General features: G+C 45.5%; 3 non-coding genes and 1 pseudogene across 3 annotated transcripts; all 4 read left to right on the plus strand.

Moving 5' to 3' along the window:
* Positions 1–4,544: 4,544 nt before the first annotated feature.
* On the plus strand, positions 4,545–6,211 carry LOC131829917 (L-lactate dehydrogenase A chain-like; annotated as a pseudogene).
* Positions 6,212–12,036: 5,825 nt separating this feature from the next.
* Positions 12,037–12,108, plus strand: TRNAC-GCA (transfer RNA cysteine (anticodon GCA)). Its single transcript has one exon. It is a non-coding gene; the product is annotated as a tRNA-Cys (tRNA).
* Positions 12,109–16,152: 4,044 nt separating this feature from the next.
* TRNAC-GCA (transfer RNA cysteine (anticodon GCA)) lies at positions 16,153–16,224 on the plus strand. The gene has a single exon. It is a non-coding gene; the product is annotated as a tRNA-Cys (tRNA).
* A 901-nt stretch (positions 16,225–17,125) lies between these two features.
* TRNAC-GCA (transfer RNA cysteine (anticodon GCA)) lies at positions 17,126–17,197 on the plus strand. The gene has a single exon. It is a non-coding gene; the product is annotated as a tRNA-Cys (tRNA).
* The last annotated feature ends 2,377 nt before the right edge of the window (positions 17,198–19,574 follow it).

Raw genomic sequence — 19,574 nt, forward strand, 5'->3', positions numbered from 1 at the left:
GACTTATATGAAACAAGCATCAGAGTTTGTTTTTAAGTTTATTTTAAACAGTCAGTAACTGAAGTTATTGAATAGTTCCCCACAGCTTTTGAAAATAGGAGAATTAGATTTCTCACCATGTACATTAAAGAACACTTACTGTGCAGGACATGGCCCACCCCGGGAAAGACATTATTAATTACAATAGAATCAAGCTTATTACTAGATTCTGACTCATTTTTACGAGAGATTTTGAAGTTTTATAAGGCTAACCCTTGAGTCATTCATTCTGGGTGACCTCGTAATGAATACAATACTGCCTTATGGTTTTTGGGGGTGGGGGGAACCTGTCACTTCAAAGACTAGTCACCTCAAATTAGGAGTATTTTATAGGGACACCGAGTTATTTCTAGCTTGGCCAGGGACAAAAGCCACTCAGTAGAAATGAGTCAACAAGTCCATACTGAGTTACTAGCAGAGTCTCAGCCCGGTACTGGGCAGGAGGAGTATATAGTCAAGGTGACCATATTTTCTAAACAAAACCCCCAGGGTTTTAGTATCACAGAGGATTTTTATGTCACTTATTGGCGCTAAGAGATAGTCTGGGAGGTATAATTTGGACCTCAGCTCTAGAAAATCTGGGAACAATTGAATAGGTTCCTGTGGTAAAAGAGTATATCTGAAAATATAACTGTCCAAGGGGGACACCCGGGTGGCTCAGTCAGTGAAGCCTCTGCCTTTGGCTCAGGTCATGATCCCAGGGTCCTGGGATCGAGCTCTGCATCAAGCTCCCTGGTCCACGGCGAGCCTGCTTCTTCCTCTCCCTCTGCCAGCTGCTCCCCTGCTTTTGCTCTCTCTCTCTCTCTCTCTAACAAGTAAATACATAAAGTCTTTTTTAAAAAAACCTCAAAAACTGTCCGAGGAAAACCAGCACACAAGTTTATTTGTTCAACAAAAACCACTTGGGGTTCAGCACAATGATGACAGGTGCATCACTACCTAAAAGGAGCGCCCTGTTCGGTGCGGGACGGATGTGGACATGAGCAATGAGAAGAGGATAAATCCGGAAACAAACCCGGGAGAGGGAAAGGGGGCTACGTCTTGCCTGGAGGGTTGGGGTGGGCAGAGAAGGCTTCTCGAAGCCACTGCCTGAGCCCAACAGTGAAGGGCCAGCAGGAGTTTGCAAAGCAGACGAGGCTGGGGAAAGAACATTCCAGACAGGAATCAGAATGTCTGAAGCACGAGGGGGCAGAAAATTAAACAACACACTTCTAAATAATTCATGGAAACTGGAAAATACTTCGAAATGAATGATAATTAAAAGAATGTATAAAAAGTTTGCATTTTCCAGCTCAAATCACATTTAGATAGAAATTTAAATCCTTAAATGCACATATTAGAAAAAGAAGAAAGGCGGCGCCTGGGTGGTTCAGTGGGTTAAAGCCTCTGCCTTCGGCTCAGGTCATGATCCCAGGGTCCTGGGATAGAGCCCCACGTCGGGTTCTCTGCTCAGCGGGGAGCCTACTTCTCCCTCTCTCTCTGCCTGTCAAAAAAAAAAAAAATCTTTAATAAAAAAGAAAAAGAGGGCACCTGGGTGGCTCAGTAGGTTGGGCCTCTGCCTTCTGCTTGGGTCATGATCCCAGGGTCCCGGGATCGAGCCGCACATCGGGCTCTCAGCTCGGCGGCGAGCCTGCTTCCCCCCCCTCTCTGCCTGCCTCTCTGCCTACTTGTGATCTCTCTCTGTAAAATAAGTAAATAAAAATCTTTACAAAAAAGAAAGAAATAGAAGAAAGGCTGAGAAATCAGTAATCTAAATGACCATTTCAAGAAATTAGAAAAAGAACAACAAATTAACCCCCCCCCAAATGCAGAAAGAATGAAATCATAAAGATAAGAACAGAAAACAAGTGTTCCTGGCAAAGCCAAAGTTGGTCATTGAATAAGCCAAAAAAATCGATAAGCCATTAGCAAGAGTGATCAAGAGAAAAAGAGAGAAGGTACATATGGATAATATGAAGGCTGACAAGTGAGGGCTCCCTGGCAGGCTCAGTCGGTAGACCTCAGGGGCGGGCTCAAGCTGCACATCGGACGTGGAGCCTGCTTAAAAAAAGCAGGGGAGGGGATGACAAATGAGCGAATACTTTAGCTCCCGGAGACACCAAAGCGGTATAAGAGGAATATTACGAACAACTCGATGCCAAGACATCTGAAACATTAGATGGAATTTTCAACGAATTGTTGAATTCCCTGAAAAACACAATTTATTAAAACTGACCAAGAAGAAATAGAAACTTGAAAATTTTCATATCTATTAAATAGACTCCTGAACTAGAAATGTTCCCAGAAGGAAAACTTGAGGCTCAGATGGCTTCACTGGAGAATTCTTCCAAATATAAGGAAGAACTAATAGCAAACACATATACGGTCTTCCAGAGAGTTAGAAAAATGGGGAACACTCCCTAACATATTTTATGAGGCCGATGTAATGCTGACATTTAAACCCAACAAGGTCAGAATGGACTAGTAGAGGCCAATCTTTCTTATGACCTAGATGCAGCTGAGAATATCTAAATGAATAAAACATGGTGACCAATCAGATTTAGTCCAGGAGCAAATCAAGGTTGATTTACCATTGATCAATAGAATTTATCACATTAATAGAATAAGGGAGGAGAATCACACAATCATTTTCATAGACGCAGAAACAGCATTTGAAAAACTCAACGTCTCTTCATGATGTAGAAGCACTTAGCATACTACTCATGGGCAGTGTAGTTTCTTAGAGCTGCTGTAACAAAGAGCCTCAGACTTGGGGACTTAAAACAACCCACATTTATTATTTTATACTTCTGTAGGCTGCAAGTCCAAAATCAGTTTCACTGTGCTGACCTGAAGGTATCCCCAGGCCCCAGAGAAAGAATCCATCCCTCGCCCCTTCTGGCGTCTGGTGGCTGCCTCCCTCCAGTCTTGGCCTCCAGGTCATATTTCCTTCTCCTATTTTGTCCGTGTCACGTCTTCTTCTGCCTCCCTCCTATAGTACACTTGTGATTGCATTCAGGGCCACTCAGATTATCTAGCATAATCTCCCATTCCAAGACCTTAACTTAATCACCTCTGCTAAGACATTTTTTTCCCCATATAACATAACATTTACAGGTTTCGAGGATTAGGACTTGTGATCTTTGGGGGCCTTTACTCAGCCCTCCGTGGAAGGTAATGTTATTAACCTGATAAAGGGGGTTAGAAGATTTTCATAGTAAGCATCACATTTAATGAGATACTGCAAGGTTTTCCTTTGAGACTAGGAAAGAGGAAAGGACCTCCACGGTCACCACTTTTATTCAACTATGTTTCCAAGGTCCTGGCTAGTACAGTAAGGAGAAAGAAAAAAAGAAAAAGCACAGATAATAAGAAAGGAAAAAATAAGATTGCCATTAATTACAGTTGATAGTATTGTGTGTGCGGAAAATCCAAAAGAATATACAGATGAGGACGCCTGGGTGGCTCAGTTGGTTACACGTCTGCCTTCGGCTTGGGTCATGATCTTAGGGATCAAGCCCCGCGTTGGGCTCCTTGCTCAGCAGGGACCCTGCTTCTCCCTGCGCCTGCTGCTCCCTCTGCTTGTGCTAGCTTTTTCTCTCTCTCTGACAAATAAATAATAAATAAATAAAATCTTAAAAAAAGAATATATAGAAGAACCACTGGAATTAAGTGAATTTTCCAGATCACTGGATACAAGATGACAAGACAAAAATCAATTCTATTTCCATATGACAGAAATTTAAAAGGTAGAAAAACCACGAACAGTGCTATTCCAATATCATACAAAAAACCAACTACTGAGGAATAAAAATAAAGATGTATAATCTCTACAGAAACCTGTAAACCACCACTGAGAAAAACTAAAGACCTAAAAAGTAGCGGGATATACTAAGTTAGTAGAATGAAAGGCTGAGAAAAGCAACAAAAACAGTTCTCCACCCATCTTTATAGATTTGAATAATCTCAACCAAAATCACATAATTTTTTTGTGGATATTGACACATTGATTCGAAAATTTTTATGGGCGTGCAGAAGGCCAGGAAGAGTAATGCACTCGTGAAGAACAGAGCTGGGTGAACTGTACCACTAGAGTTGGCATATACGGTAATCAGATGGCGTGGTAATGATGGGCGAGAAATTATGTGGATCTATGGGGCAAAAGAGAAAGTCCAGAAAATATGTGGGGACCTGGTGCACTTGGTGCACAGAGTAATGAGGGAAAGACTGGCTTTTCTGACGTGCGCCGCTGGGTTAGTTGGATAAACCATGTAGAAGAAGGTCTACACTCTCATCCCGTACATGAAAATCAATTCGCGGTAGACCATAGCTCTGCATGTAAATAAATAAATAAATAAATAAAATAATATATTTCTGGAAGAAACCTGAAAAGCATATCTTTGTGATCCGATGAAAATGTAATGATTTACTCATGAGAATGCAGAAAGCATGAAACATCAAGGGGGCTACTGATAAATCAGACCATCGCAGTTAAGAATTCAGTTCATCAAAAGACAGCTTTAAGAAAGCTGAAGGTCGGTGTCCGAGCCGCTGCTGCCAAGTCCGGATTCAGTCTCGCGCGCCGCTGACGCTCGCCCTCCCGACGTGCACTCCCGATTTCTTTTGGTTCTAAGTCCAAAATGGCAACTCTCAAAGACCAGCTGATACAGAATCTTCTTAAGGAAGAACATGTCCCCCAAAATAAGATTACAGTTGTTGGGGGTGGTGCTGTTGGCATGGCTTGTGCCATCAGTATCTTAATGAAGGACTTGGCAGATGAACTTGCTCTTGTTGATGTCATGGAAGACAAACTGAAGGGAGAGATGATGGATCTCCAGCATGGAAGCCTTTTCCTTAGAACACCAAAAATTGTCTCTGGCAAAGACTATAATGTGACCGCAAACTCCAAGTTGGTTATTATCACAGCTGGGGCACGTCAGCAAGAGGGAGAAAGCCATCTTAATTTAGTCCAGCGTAACGTGAACATCTTTAAGTTCATCATTCCTAATGTTGTCAAATACAGCCCAAACTGCAAGTTGCTTGTTGTTTCCAATCCAGTGGATATCTTGACCTATGTGGCTTGGAAGATAAGTGGCTTTCCCAAAAACCGTGTTATTGGAAGTGGTTGCAATCTGGATTCAGCCCGGTTCCGTTACCTAATGGGGGAAAGGTTGGGAGTTCACCCGTTAAGCTGTCACGGTGGATCCTCGGGGAGCATGGAGACTCCAGTGTGCCTGTATGGAGTGGAGTAAACATTGCTGGTGTGTCTCTGAAGAATCTGCACCCTGACTTAGGCACTGATGCAGATAAGGAACAGTGGAAAGAGGTTCACAAACAGGTGGTTGACAGTGCCTATGAGGTGATCAAACTGAAAGGCTACACTTCCTGGGCCATTGGACTGTCTGTGGCAGATTTGGCAGAAAGTATAATGAAGAATCTTAGGCGGGTGCATCCAATTTCCACCATGATTAAGGGTCTCTATGGAATTAAAGATGATGTCTTCCTTAGTGTTCCTTGCATCTTGGGACAGAATGGAATTTCAGATGTTGTGAAGGTGACTCTAACTACTGAGGAAGAGGCCCGTTTGAAGAAGAGTGCAGATACACTCTGGGGGATCCAAAAGGAGCTGCAGTTTTAAAGTTTTCTAATGTACCACTTCCCTGTCTAGACTACGACAGGGATTTAGTTGGAGGTTGTGTACATTGTCCTTATTATCTGATCTGTTACTTAAATAATATCAAAATGGCGTAAAGAAAAAAACATCAGTTTCCTAAATTTCTAAATACGAATGGTTCAGTAAACCCTGCAGCTATACCCTGATGCTGGATGATACCTGCCTTTATAGTCCTAAATGGGTTCATCTCAGAGGCACCACTGCCAATATTGCATATGCAGCAGGTGCTCTTCAAACCAGATGAGTATTTCCTGTGTGTTCTAGGACTTCAGGTTCCTTCACCCAACATGCCTAGTCCATCTTTTCCAGTCAGTCACATCCTGGGCTCCAACGTATAAATTCATTATTGCATGTATCGTGCGTAACTGTTCGAAAGGATCTTCGTGTACCATGTATGTCAGAATATAGTGTACATTGCCATATAATGTAAAAAGACCATACAACCAACTAAGTGTTGTTGTACCAACTAAAATACCAAATAAAATTTGAACAGTAACTTTAAAAAAAAAAAAAAAGAAAGCTGAAGGTCAAAGAGAAGATATTTGCGATGCATATAATTAACAAAGGACTTGTATTCAAATATAAAAGTAATGCCTACGAATCAGTGAGAATAAAGACAGACAACCCTACAGAAAAATGGGAGTGGAGCAGGCATTTCACAAAAGACACTGTCCAAATGGCCAATAAATTGGTAGATACAACCATCCAGGAAAGTTGCATGTCATTAACTACTGAAACACAACGGTTGCCTAGCTGTGATCCAGTAACTGTGCTCCTAACAGAAGTGCACATACGAGTTCATCAAAAACAGGCACAAGAGTTTTCTTAGCTGCCTTTTCGTGATAGCAACAACTGGCCGGCAACAACTTAAATCTTCTTTAACAGGAACTTAGATAAATAATGAATATTCATCTAGCAGAATACTATACAGCTATAGCAGGCAACAAACCTTTCTTACACGTGCTGGTGCGGAAGGATACCACAAGCAAGAAAGGGAGGCAGACGCGTCAAATCCAAAACTAGGACACGGACGGGGCCAGAAGTTAGAAGAGCGGTTGCTTTGGTGAGAGGCTGTTAACAACTGGGAGGAAGTACAGGTGTGGGTTTTGGGTTACCGGTAATGATGTTTCTTCTTTTTGTTTATAAAGGAAGTTCTAAACATAATCTAACTTTTTATTTCAAAAAGTCTCAAATCTATAGGAAAGTTATAAAAAATTGGTACAATGGAAATTTTAATACCTACCGGGGTCACCAGTTGCTAACATTTTGCCATATTTGCTCTATGTGTGAGTGTGTGTATGTGTGTATGGGGTTTTGTTCCTGACTCCTTGGAGAACTAGACTAGAGTCTAAGAACAAAGGCGTTCTACCTAATCACAACACACACGGGAGGCTCGTCAATCTTGCGATCCAGGATTTATCACGCAATCCATAGTCTATATTTCTCAATTCTCCCGATGACATCGTCATTAGCTGCCTTTTCTTTCCAGGCTGGCGCACTCTATGTGGTGGTCCGCGAGTTTAGAGTGCTTCCATCCGGTCTTCGGTGTTCTTTTGTGAAAATGACAGCTTTGAAGAGTCCCCCTCGGGCGATTGGCAGAATGGTCCCTGCGATCAGCTTTCACAAGATAGCATGGCTGGATCTCGCCAAGAGTATGTAAAGTCCACGAAGAGGCCCAAGGATGTGTTAACAGTTAGGATAATGGTTTACTTTTAGAGAGAAGGATTTGTCTGATCGTTTCCTCATTATCTGAAGTTCAATATTTTGGCAAAATGACTACATAGGTGATACTATGTCCTTCTCACGTTTTATGTTATATTTATGTCTATGTGTTATATGTGTGTGTGTGTGTGTGTGTGTGTACATATATATATTTATCTTATGTCCGTGTGTTGCCGCAAAAGGCAATGATGCCACTTGGCTCCGCTACTGATGAAGCTGAATTTGATGATTCTGTTAAAATGATGGTTGACGGATTTTTCTGTACCCTGTTTCCCAACCATCCTCACCTTGCAAAGTTAGCATCCTTTAATCATTCTTACCAAGATCGATTACTACACTGATGGTCATAAAATGGTGATTTGATATTTCTATCAGTCCTTTTACATCGATTAGTTGACGTTTTGGGAAAGAACAGCTTTCCTTTCTCCACCTACAATTTTTTAAAAACCCTATTCACGGATTCTTTGATGAGCTATCACAATTCCTATCTTTGTTCGGATGCTCAAATTGTTCCAAATTGAGCTAGCACGAGGCCTTTTCATGTGAGCCCTGCATTCTGTTGACTTATACTGACTAGTTGGGACCTTCTCAAATTTTGTGGCATGAGATGTTGCATTGTTCACTTGCTGGGTTTCTTGCCTGGAAACCATCCATTTCTCCAAGAGTTTCTGGTTCCTTTTAACGGTATTTAGTAACCACAATACAGGCATTAGGAGTGCTCATTGACACCATGTCATTTCTAGCCATTTTTGGCGGGGTATGTCAGGAAATGCTTGTGTGCACACGTGGGCACATCCGTGTGTATCACACTGTTGTTGACAATTCCAGTCCCTCTCTAGGGGGAATTCCAGTTCCTTGCCTTCCTCCACTCCACATTAATATCTCCTGCCCCCCACAGTGAGAGCCCTGGTTCCCCCGAATATCAATATATTTACTCGTTTGCTCAAAAATAGATTTTGGAAGTTATAAAGTAACTTGCTAAGTGAAGTTCAATGTCTTGTTGTAATTCAAAATCTATCTATCTATCTATCTATATAGCAGTGAGAATTTTTTTTTTTTGTGGTCCTGTTATCAATATGACATACCACTAGGCTTTTGGGTTTTGTTTCTGTTTGTTTTTAGGTTTATTCCCTTCTACTTATTGTGGGGTTTTTTTGTTTGTTTTTGAAATGTAAAACATTAAAATGACTCACAAGTCAAGGCATTATGACCATGTCCACTCGGGGAAGAGCCAGGGAAATGAAAGCATATATCCAAAGATTTGCCCATGAATGTTTATAAGAAGCTTTATTTATGAGATCCAGACACTGGAAGTAACACAAAAGACCAGAATAGGTGAGTGGTGAGTGTTAATAGAGCCCTACCATAGAACAGTACCCAGCAAGGGAAAGAAATGAACTATTGACACACATGACAACAGGGACAAATCTCAAAGCATTTCTGCTGAGTGAAAGAAGCTAGACAAAAAAGTACATAAAGTGTAATTCCACTTTTATCCTAGAAAATGCAAAATAAGCCAGCGCAACAGAAGGCAATTGGAGAGTGCTTTGTTTTGCTCGTTCCTGCCAGCGTAACCCTAGGGATGATCCTTTCCACACGGACAGTATGGGTTCTGGTTGCTGGCTTTCTTTGGGCGCTCCTGAACCAGGCTGATAGGTAGTGCTCCCCCCGGGAGATGCCCCGGGAGCCCTGAGATCCCAGCACCCTATCCTGAGACACCAACACCCCTTACGGGCCAGTCTGAGCGCCCCCCTCTCCGGAGCCCCGCCTCCAGCCTTCTTCATCCCGATAACTGCAAGCTCCTCCCTGTTTCCCTCCCAGCTCCTGGGGTTAGAAGCCTGCCTTGCCCTGCTCTTCTCTATCCTTGAGCGTCCTAAGAAGGACTGAACCAATTCCCCCCATCACGTTCTCTCCGTTGAAATGCCCAGTGTAATTTCTGATTTCTGACTGTACCTTCCCCCAGCAAATCTCTCCTGATGTGTGACTCGCCTTTTCACTTTTTTTCTGGAAGCTTTGAGTACAGTGAAGGTAGTTCATTTTAATGAACTAGAATGCATCATGGATCCTTTATTCATGGGTTCTAGGCGTGTGTCTTAAGGAAGACATCCTTCTACGCCAAGTTCCTTCAGGGTGTTTCTCTTATATTTTCTTCTAAAAGTTTAAAAGCTGTGTCTTTTATACCCAAGTCTTCCATCCACTTGGGGATTATTTTGTGCACGGGTATCCCGCTGTCCCGGCGCCCATGTTGGGAAGCACACCCTTTCCCGCTCTCAGCCTGCCATGCCACCTTCCCCATAGAGCAAGTTTCTCTCTATGGATGGCTTCATTTCTGGAATCTTCAACCTGCTTTATTGGTCTTGTGTGTCTGTCCTCGTGTCAGTACTACACACTGCCTTGCAGCTCTAGGATAAGTTTTCATATCTAATAGGGCTAGTTTTCATGTCTAGCTCATTTTCTTTAGGAAAACCCCTATCTGTCCCCAGCCCTTTCTCTTCCTGCATAATTTTTAGCACTAGAATGTCAAACACTATGGTAATCCTGATTGGGATTTTGATTGATATGGCATTAAATCTACAGATGAATTTGGGGAGCATTAACATCTTTACCAAATTATTATTTTGTCCTATCCAAAAACATAGCATATTTCTTTGTTCACTTAGGTCTCCTTTAATGTCTTTCAAGGAAACTTAAAAATGGTCTAAACGAAGGTTTTGGGGGCACCTGGGTGGCTCGGTCGGTTGGGCATCTGCCTTCGACTCAGGTCATGGTCTCAGGGTCCTGGTCTGCTTCCTTCTGCACCTCCCCTCTGCCTGTGCGTTCATGTCCGCGCGCGCACGCTCTCTCTCTCTCAAATGAATAAATAAAATCTTAAAAAAAAAAAAGGATTTGTACAGCTTAAATTTGTTCCTGGGGATCCTGTATTTTTCTTACAGTTTTAAATGACATCTTTTCAAATATTTTATTTCTAATTCTTCATTACTGGTGTACAGAAGTAGATTTGATTATAATACCTTTATGTTTTATCCTGAAGTTTATTAAACTTGATAATTCAAATAATTTGTGGTTATTTTCTGGTGGGAAAATCATAGTATCCATGAATAATGGCCGTTTCATTTCTTCCATTCCATTCCCCGCCCCTTCTTTTGCCCTAACACACGGTCTCTGGTTTTAGGTACAATCCTTTCCTTGCTTCTCGCTCTTGAGAGAAGGCTTCCAACATTGCCCCATGGAGTATCGTGACTCGTGGAGGGGGTCTTTGTTGGTGTATTGTTGTTGGCGCTCTCCTAATGGATTTTGTGAGTCTCTCTCTCTCTCTCTCTCTTTTTTTAACAAGAGGAATTTTAGTTTGGGGATTTCTCTGATTCCTTCCTGCCTTTTCCCTTCTCAGTAAGAGGAGAAAGTTGCTAAGAGAGCCGGAAGACCAGCAAGGGAGAGCCGCTGGTAAGGGCGTGGTGTGACCAGGAACCAGCTCATCTCTGGCTAGAATGAGGGGCGCCCCAACTTGGGGGAAGGGGGTGCCGAAGTTTAAAGGGACAGACACCAAAACACCAGCGGTGTTGCTTTGGCTGGTGGTGTCTCAGATAATCTGTATTTACTCCATACTTAAATGCCTTTGTGAAGTTTGCTATCTGTACATCCATCCAACAAATTTATCATCTGCTAATTTTGATGCTTAATGTCATGGTGGGCGCTGTAGAAAATGGGGAGGTACTGCTTTTCATTTTTTCAACAGGAGGGTTTATTACCCATGGAATAAATGTAAGGACTAGACTCCATTGGAAGAATGACAGGGAGATACTCCTCTTCCCCGGGGCTTTCCTTTGCAAGTCTCTGTGCCCTGCAGAGTGCTGGTTTCCCCGACACACACAAGCCAGGCACTCTCATGGCCTCTTGTGGCCCTCTGGGCGGGTGTCTTTTCTCTATGCTTTTGAAGTCAATGGTCTTTTGATCTTGGTGGTGTTTTGGCCAGGGGCCAGCCAGGTTCATTCGCTGGGGCTGCAGTGCTGGGCCTCAGGGCAAGGGTCCGTCCAGCAGAGGCATCTCGGGCCCTGGTTCTCGTGCACAGTCCCTGCTGCTCCTCTCCAGCTGCGCTGACCTTCTGGTGGGAGGCTCCTTGGGACAGTTGGGACAGCTTCCTGGGTCCTAGAATGGGGGGTTGAGACCTCTCTGGCTAAATAATTCCAGTAATTTGTCTGGGTTCAGTCAGGACCCTGCCAAAGGTCAGGAGGTGGTGGTGGCGAGAACACAGAGCAGGGGGAGATGAGCAAAGAAGCCGGGACCCATCCAGCGGTGAGGGGGAGGGTGCAGAAGGCAGGCTGCAAGGAGCCGGAGCTTGCTGCCGACCACCAGGAAGGCAGAAGGGGTCCAGCTCTTAGCAGTGAGTTTCCAAGTAGCGCCTTCAAAGTGGGGCTAAGAAAAACCAGGCTGCAAGATTGTGAGCCAAGAAGTTTCTGGGAGCTAGAGTTAGGTAGGGGTGATCTCTGTTGGGGGGCGGAACAGGACCAAAAGGCGCTCATTTCTTAAAGGGAAACTTTCTAGAATTCAATAGAAATTTCAGTGCATAGGGAAGCTGGATGTTGCAGCGCAGGTGAAAAGGAATTTATTAGACAGCTAGTAAAGCAGGGGGTATAGCTCAGGGGCAGAGCATTTGACTGCAGATCAAGAGGTCCCCGGTTCAAATCCGGGTGCCCCCTGACTCAAGTTTACTTTTAGTAGCTACATCAAATGGTACCTTCAGCCTGGCCCCTGATGTTTGGCAGACTGGGACAAAGGAAAGTCCCAGAACCAGGAATGTGGTACAAGCCATGGTCATGTTGTGCTGTTAAGATGATATAAAGACTCAAGGTGTCTGAGCAGGAGAATTACCAGGGAACATGGGGAAACACATTCAGTTCCCAGGCCCCCAGTCCAGAGAGTCTGGTTTACTGGCCTGAGCTGGGGCCCGAGGAGCTTGATTTCTCAATGACACCCTCCTCCTTCCTTTTCATCCACCCACATCACAGAAACACTAGATAATTCTTCTGGGCTGCACCACTTAGCAACTGCTGTTCCGGAGCATTCTAAATGCCTTTCTAGGGTAACATAGGGGCATGTAGATGTCTTGGTCCTACACTGGGGGGAGGGAAAGCTGCAGGGCTGCCAGGAGGAGATGGGCAGGAATGGATCCAGTCTGCGGTGGAGCTGGTCTCATGGGCTGACCGAACATAAACAGAGGTGTTGATGGGGCGACACAGGTGCTCAGGAGCCAGCTAGAACTGGGGCACAAGAGGAGACAGGGGGTCTATCTACAGATCAAGTGGTCTCTCATTCAATCCACATGATTCCTACCCTATTCAGGTTTTTACTTCCGAAGAACTGCCTTTCCGCCACTGGGTCCTGCGAACTTGAGTTTTCCTGCAAGGAGAGAAGGGAGCTCGGATGGTATAGATCTTGGCCAGAGAGCCTCTCCAGCTTCTTGTGGCTGCAGGTGAACTTCTCCGGGACTGACCGAGACCCCCTGTTAACACTTGCCCTTAGAGCCTTGCAGATGTCACCACACATCTGCATACCTGCACACCATACCTCCGTGGCAGGGAGAATGGAGCTTCGACTCCTGCACGCACTCCATCCCTGCTGAGCACAGGACTGTGCCCACAGCAGATCCCTAGGGCTCCGGTGGCTCTGCCCTGGATGCTCTGCACGGAAGTACGTGCACAGAGCAAGGGACCTTAAGGAAAGGCAGCGAGGGGGCCCTTCAGGGAGCATGCTGACTGCCAGGAGCTGTCAGCTCACTCATGAGGCCCTGTGCCACCCTGGGGCTACTTCTCTGCCCCCTGCATCCATACAGGGACTCCGGGGAACGCATTGTGGGATATCTGCTTTCCACGTGCCTGTCTCTGCTGCTGAGATGGAAAGCCCCCACCAGGGTGAGTACGCCGCAGCATGTTTTCTCAGGAAGATGAACAAGGTGACCCGGTTAGGGAGCTCTTTAATGCTGGCTGGTGGAATTTCGGAGGCAGACTGGAAAGGCAGTGGTTTCAGTTCTGTTCTAATTAATGCTCAGTTATGTTCTGTGCCGGCATCTAGATGGTGGACCAGTTGTCCCTCGAGGGCGTTCACATTTCAGGTCAATATTCCCACGTCATGATCACATGGCGAGGTATTTCTCGCCCAGTCATTCCTGCAAGCTGTATCAGACTTCAAGGTGTCAATTTACTGCTCTGTTTCATTCCACTTGAAATTCTCATCCAGGACATCAGGAAACCTCTCACTCTATTTGACCTCACTCTAATTGACCTCTCCAGACTCAAAGGCAACAGCTAAAAGCAAAAATCTAAAGTCAGTCCTGCATAATCCCTGGCAGGTCCCCCCCCAAACAAGGGAATGATAATAGTTCGTCATAATATCATTGTAGCTACAATCTGCTTAGTCCCATAAAATATTACCCTAAGAGACAAATACTGTTATGTGGTAAGGGGTAAGGCGGTTTCTTTGCATGTTTTGAAGACTGTGGAAGGAAGCTGGTGCCTCCTCCAGGAAGCCTTCTTGATTCTTACAGAGATGCAGGAAGGGGTAATCAGGGCGGGAGAAAGAGCTTACACAATGGTGGGACATAAAGTGCCCCCAGGGGTGTCCTAAGTGCCTGGGGACAAAGAGAAGGAGGGGTGGGCTGGAGCTCCAAGGGAAACAGGGACCAGAGGTTGAAGGGCTTTATATTCAAGGCTCAGAATTTTGTTTTAGTCTACTGAAACCCTCCATCCTTTCTCAGCCCTCCAGACTTTTCTTTCCCGCCTCTGCTCTTTGCAACCATTTTTACTTCTCACTGAGGTCAGGTCACTCTGCTCTGCATTGCCCCTCAGACCACTCTGCCCTTTCTCCTCTAGAGGAGAACCTGGTGGTACTATTTAATCAACATTATTTCCTGAAGGCCCAAGGCATAAACGTGTCTTTTTAAGATAAGCCAGGAGTCTCTGGGAAGCTACATTCGTTGGATGAGGGCCCATGAGTGGAGCCAGGAGGGAAAGGAGTTTGCCACAAGGAACTCATCTTTCTGAGGCCAGAGTAGACCTTGTCAAGGTTCCAAACTGTGTGGTTTTTATTTGTAAACTTTACAGATTCATGATGCAGAAGATGCAAAGTAGTGAGATGTTCAGAACCGTCTGTGTGCATGTTAAGTCAGACTACATGAGGGGCACTCGGAATTGAAGCAGACCTCCTGGTCCGCACTCTTACCCTAGAAGCCGAGACCCAGGGTCTTGTTGTTCTGTTGCTTTTCCTTTGTTCTCAGTGTGCCTTCCAGCTCACCGCAGGCCTGTTCCTTTGCTAGGCAGCCTCCTTACCTGCCCTCTGCTCCACACCCCCGACCCCCCACCCGTGTCCCCATCCTGGCCTTCAGCAGTCCCTCCTCATCCCTGACATCCCCATCAGCCAGGAGGGAGTGGGGGTGGAGAAGCTAGAGTTGCTTCCTTGGAGCTCATTTTGGCTCTTGGGGTAGCTAGGGAGTGATTAAAGGTTGTGGAAAATCTTAGATATTCCAAGAAAACTAAGCAGTTGAAACATGAGGTTATCACTAACTCCAGGAAAAACAAAAAGTTTTACCAGAATTCTTAGTTCCACTTAGCACTATGAAAACTATTAACTAGTAACAGTGAAAATATCAAACATGGAAACATAGAAAATTATTTAACCAAAAGTTGAGATATAGTTATAACAGAAAATTGAGAAAGGAAGGAGACATACAAGTTATAATCTTCATCATAAAAGTAAGACAATTGATGTTGAAACTTGATTAAGTTAGATGTTGCATATTATGAGATATTTATATTATTTGAAATCATGGCAGCAAAGAGACTAAAAGAAACAGACAAAACAGTAAAGGGTGGTTGCCTCTGGGTGGCAGGAGGGAGATACAAAGAATTGAGTGTTTTGTGAAAAGCTTTAAAAACACTATCTGACTTAAAAATAATTTCATAAGATACTTCAATAAGGGGTTCCTGGGTGGCTCAGTGGGTTAAGCCTCTGCCTTGGGCTCAGGTCATGGTCCCAGGGTCCTGGGATTGAGCCCAGCATTGGGCCCACTTCTCTGCCTGACTCTTTGCCTACTTGTGATCTCTGTCTGTCAAATAAATAAATAAACTCTTAAAAAAAGATACTTCAATAAAAGCACAAAATATAATATTAAAAACATCCATGTTCTGTGGGTGGAGGTGTAGCTCAGGATAGAGCTTTTCACTGTAGCTCAGGAGTTCTCTGGCTCTGTGTAGTCCTCATGTCTCCATGATTTTCTAGGACAACTCCTTGGTCCAGGTCAGGGACTGGAAATTTCACTAACCTCTCCAGCTACCACCCTCCAGGTTTGGTGAATAAACACGCACACTGGAGAGACATTTTCAGATGTAAGTACTACGTGTGTCTCCAAGAGGATAGGCGGATCTCTTCAAGTTGCTGTTTTGTGGTGTAGAATAAGAGAAACTCAGACAAGTGAATCTTAAAAACCCTTCCAGTAGTTAAAGTCAATGCTCCTTCTGGCTGCTGCTGTCATCACAGACTGAAGAATAGGGGGACATGCAGGCGTGTGGAGGGGAGAGGCTGGGGGCTCTGGGGACTGGGCAAGGACCTTTCTGGGGTGAGTTTGTGGAGGAATAAATTGCTGGTTTGATCAACTCTCTGGAGACAAGTAGAAACTCCCCATGTGTTATAGGAGTTCTGGGTGTGACTATGAAGGTGAAAGGTGCTTATTAGATACTCATATAAAGCAGGGGGGTATAGCTCAGGGGTAGAGCATTTGACTGCAGATCAAGAGGTCCCTGGTTCAAATCCAGGTGCCCCCTGCCCTATTGTTTTTCCTATTCACAGCTGTTGCCCATATTCCAATTTCCTTTCACCCATGCTAATTATGACCCTTCCTGAAATTGGAAGCCACAGGTCAGCCCTTGCACAAAGGCAGTCTAGGTGGATTGCCCCTTACATGTTTGCCTATACCAATGCTCTGGATATCTCTCTTGGCATCTAGCTTTTTCTCCTTTCTCTTTATATCTAATTTCTTCCACTCTATTGGGTCTTCAAAGAGAAGGCAGAGACACATGCTGGGAATTCTGCTGAGCTTTTCCAGGGCAGACCAGAGATCAGACAGTACTTCTCAGGATCAGACAGTAAATGGTAACCTTAAATAATCGCCCTAACCTCTCCTTCCCAGCAAAAAGAGTTTGGCACAGTGGAGTCATGGTGAGCCCTACAGAGACAAATCATAGCATCCAGGTTCTCTCCATGTATGATAGACATTTCCCTCTGGGGATCTGGTTTGTCCACTTCAACCTTCTGGGTCTAAAGCCTGGCTTAGCTACTCAGACAAGGGTTGCTCCCAACTCTTGGAGCTCTGCAACACTGTCTGAATTAAGAGTCCATTTCTGTTTTCACTGAAGGGAGAAAACTAAAGAGTGGGGACCCTGATGGGGTGGGTAGTTTTGGAGACAGCTGGCCCGGTCCTGGGCTAAATAAAAAAGGCAATGGGAAATGGATTGGAGGTTCTCCAGGCAGCCTCTCTCCTTTTTTCCTCACCAATGATGCACAGGGGACGGAGGCCTGGGAAGCCGCAGGGCTGAAGGAAGATGTCTTGCCATGAACCAGGTCTGGCAGTTTCCAGAAAGCCAGTCCTGGAAGGGGGCCATTTTCCAGAACTGAGTGTTATAAAACAGATGATGAAAGGTATTACTTAGAAGGCTTCTGTAGCCTGGGGGTATAGCTCAGGGGTAGAGCATTTGACTGCAGATCAAGAGGTCCCTGGTTCAAATCCAGGTGCCCCCTTATTTATGTGCCAAGGGTTTGCATTGGAACTGGATTGCAATGGGCATGGCATCCTGCATTCTGGTCTGCAGGGTTCCTGCAGAGACTTATGTTCTTGTCACATAGGACTCTTAGGGACCGGTGTGTTTGGGGAGAGACTAGGTGAGGGAGGTCTTGGGTTGACACAGCTGTGGTTCAAGGCCATGCTCTCTCCTCTGAGCCTCACACATACCCAGTCAACCTATAACACACCTCCAGTGATCTTCGTTTTCTCTTTTTGCTGCTCTCTCTCCCATTGCCAAGGCCAAGGCCAAGGTAGACCTCAACTACTTCCTGCAGGCCTTCTGAGTCTATTAGCTTGTGGGAATAATTGTGGGCTGACATCTCAAACAGATCTCCTGCCCACCTCAGAGAGCCATGGAATTGGGAGAAAAGTCACCTGGTTGTTGAAGAGGCCCTGGGCTCCTGAGACAGACAAGGACTCAGAGCTGGAAACTTGCCTGGGTGCAGAAGTTTCCTGATCTCCACAGCTCACCCACTTACTGAGGGAGAGGGATCTTGACATTGAAAAACAGTTCAATGAACAGAATGTAGAGTGAGTAGTGGGCATGAAGATGAGATCCAGAGACCTCTCAGTCTCCTGTCTTGTGTACTAGATCTAAGCTATTAGGTGTCCTGTCTCCCCACAGAGGAATGAGTATATGTTCCCAGCAAGTACCTTTCCTGTGTTGAAGCCACCTAGGTGGTTTTCCCATCCTGAGTAAGCAGGGCTGACCTGTAGGGAGCAGGCATGCTGCCCACTGAAAATGTGCCTGTCTTTCTGGTGCATATGCCCCCTTACCCCTGGGTTCCCCTGGGCCACCTGGGAGCCCTCTGGTAGCAGCTCTGCAGCCTCCCCTCCCCCAACCCTCTCTCTCCCTGGGGCAGGACAAAACCCCAGAGAACAATGAGCCCTCTCAGTTAAATTCCTCAAATGTTTCTTATGCTGAAAAGGGGCCAGGCCTGGGGGTCCAGAGATGAGGGAAATCTACTCAGATGTTTTCCTTCCTCACTCTTTTTAGAGGCTCTCCTTCTTGTGAGGAAGAGTGATTTGCAACATAAAATATATTAGCTAGAGAGGAGCCTGGCCACTCCAGGCTGACTCAGTGAGGGCTCTGCAGAGATGGTGGGGTCAGTTGGGTCTGGATGGTGAATGTCAGGCAGTGTGTGGGGAGCACATGCACAAAGAAACAAAGATGCCATGTGTTTGGAGCATTTTCTGGCTCTAGAAGGTATGCAAGGGCACCGGTTTGCAAGTACTTATGTGTGCAGAGTGGGTGCACACGTGTGTGTCTGTGCACATGGTGACTATGCAGGGGACAGGTCACATGACTGTGACCTAATGTCAGACACGGACATTCAGCAGAGGAGGGTCTGTTTGTAAGGGAGGTTTTGGAATTCAGACTTTGTTCTGTGGGTCATAAGGAGTCCTGCAGACTGCCAAGAAATAGCAAGGCCAGTCCCTTCATTTCAGGACATCACTTAAGAGACATTACAGAGAGTGCTTACATGACTGAGTTTGCCAAAGGACCCTTCCTTATCTAGTATTATTTTTTGAGCACCTTACTATGTGCTAGTACCATGTCTAGCTGCTTACCTGAAGTTAACCATATTTGTTGCAAGAAACTTGTCCTTGTTTAAGATGAGGAAACTGAAGCTAACAGAGTTTAAAAAAAAAAAAAAAAAAAAAGGAGGAGGAGTCAAGATGGCGGAGAAGTAGCAAGCTGAGACTGCTTCAGCTAGCCGGAGATCAGCTAGATAGCTTATCTAAAGATTGCAAACACCTGAAAATCCATCGGCAGATCGAAGAGAAGAAGAACAGCAATTCTGGAAACAGAAAAACAACCACTTTCTGAAAGGTAGGACCGGCGGAGAAGTGAATCCAAAGCGACGGGAAGATAGACCCCGGGGGGAGGGGCCGGCTCCCGGCAAGCGGCGGAGCAACCGCGCACAAAATCAGGACTTTTAAAAGTCTGTTCCGCGGAGGGACATCGCTCCAGAGGCTAAACCGGAGCGAAGCCCACGCGGGGTCAGCGTGGCCTCAGGTCCCGCAGGGTCACAGAAGGATCGGGGGTGTCTGAGTGTCGCAGAGCTTGCGGGTATTGGAACGGGAAAGCCGGCTACAGAGACAGAGCCGACAGTAAGCTCGCAGCTCCGTGTTACCTTGAACCGGTCGCAGGCTCGGTGAGCTCGGAGCGCAGCCGGAGGTCAGGCAGACGGGAGTAACTGGGCGCTGTTCTCTGAGGGCGCACTGAGGAGTGGGGCCCTGGGCTCTCGGCTCCTCCGGGCCGGAGACCAGGAGGCCGCCATTTGTATTCCCGTCCTCTGGAACTCTACGGAAAGCGCTCAGGGAACAAAA

This window comes from Mustela lutreola, chromosome 4 (assembly GCF_030435805.1).
Source record: "Mustela lutreola isolate mMusLut2 chromosome 4, mMusLut2.pri, whole genome shotgun sequence".
Taxonomy (NCBI): Eukaryota; Metazoa; Chordata; class Mammalia; order Carnivora; family Mustelidae; genus Mustela; species Mustela lutreola.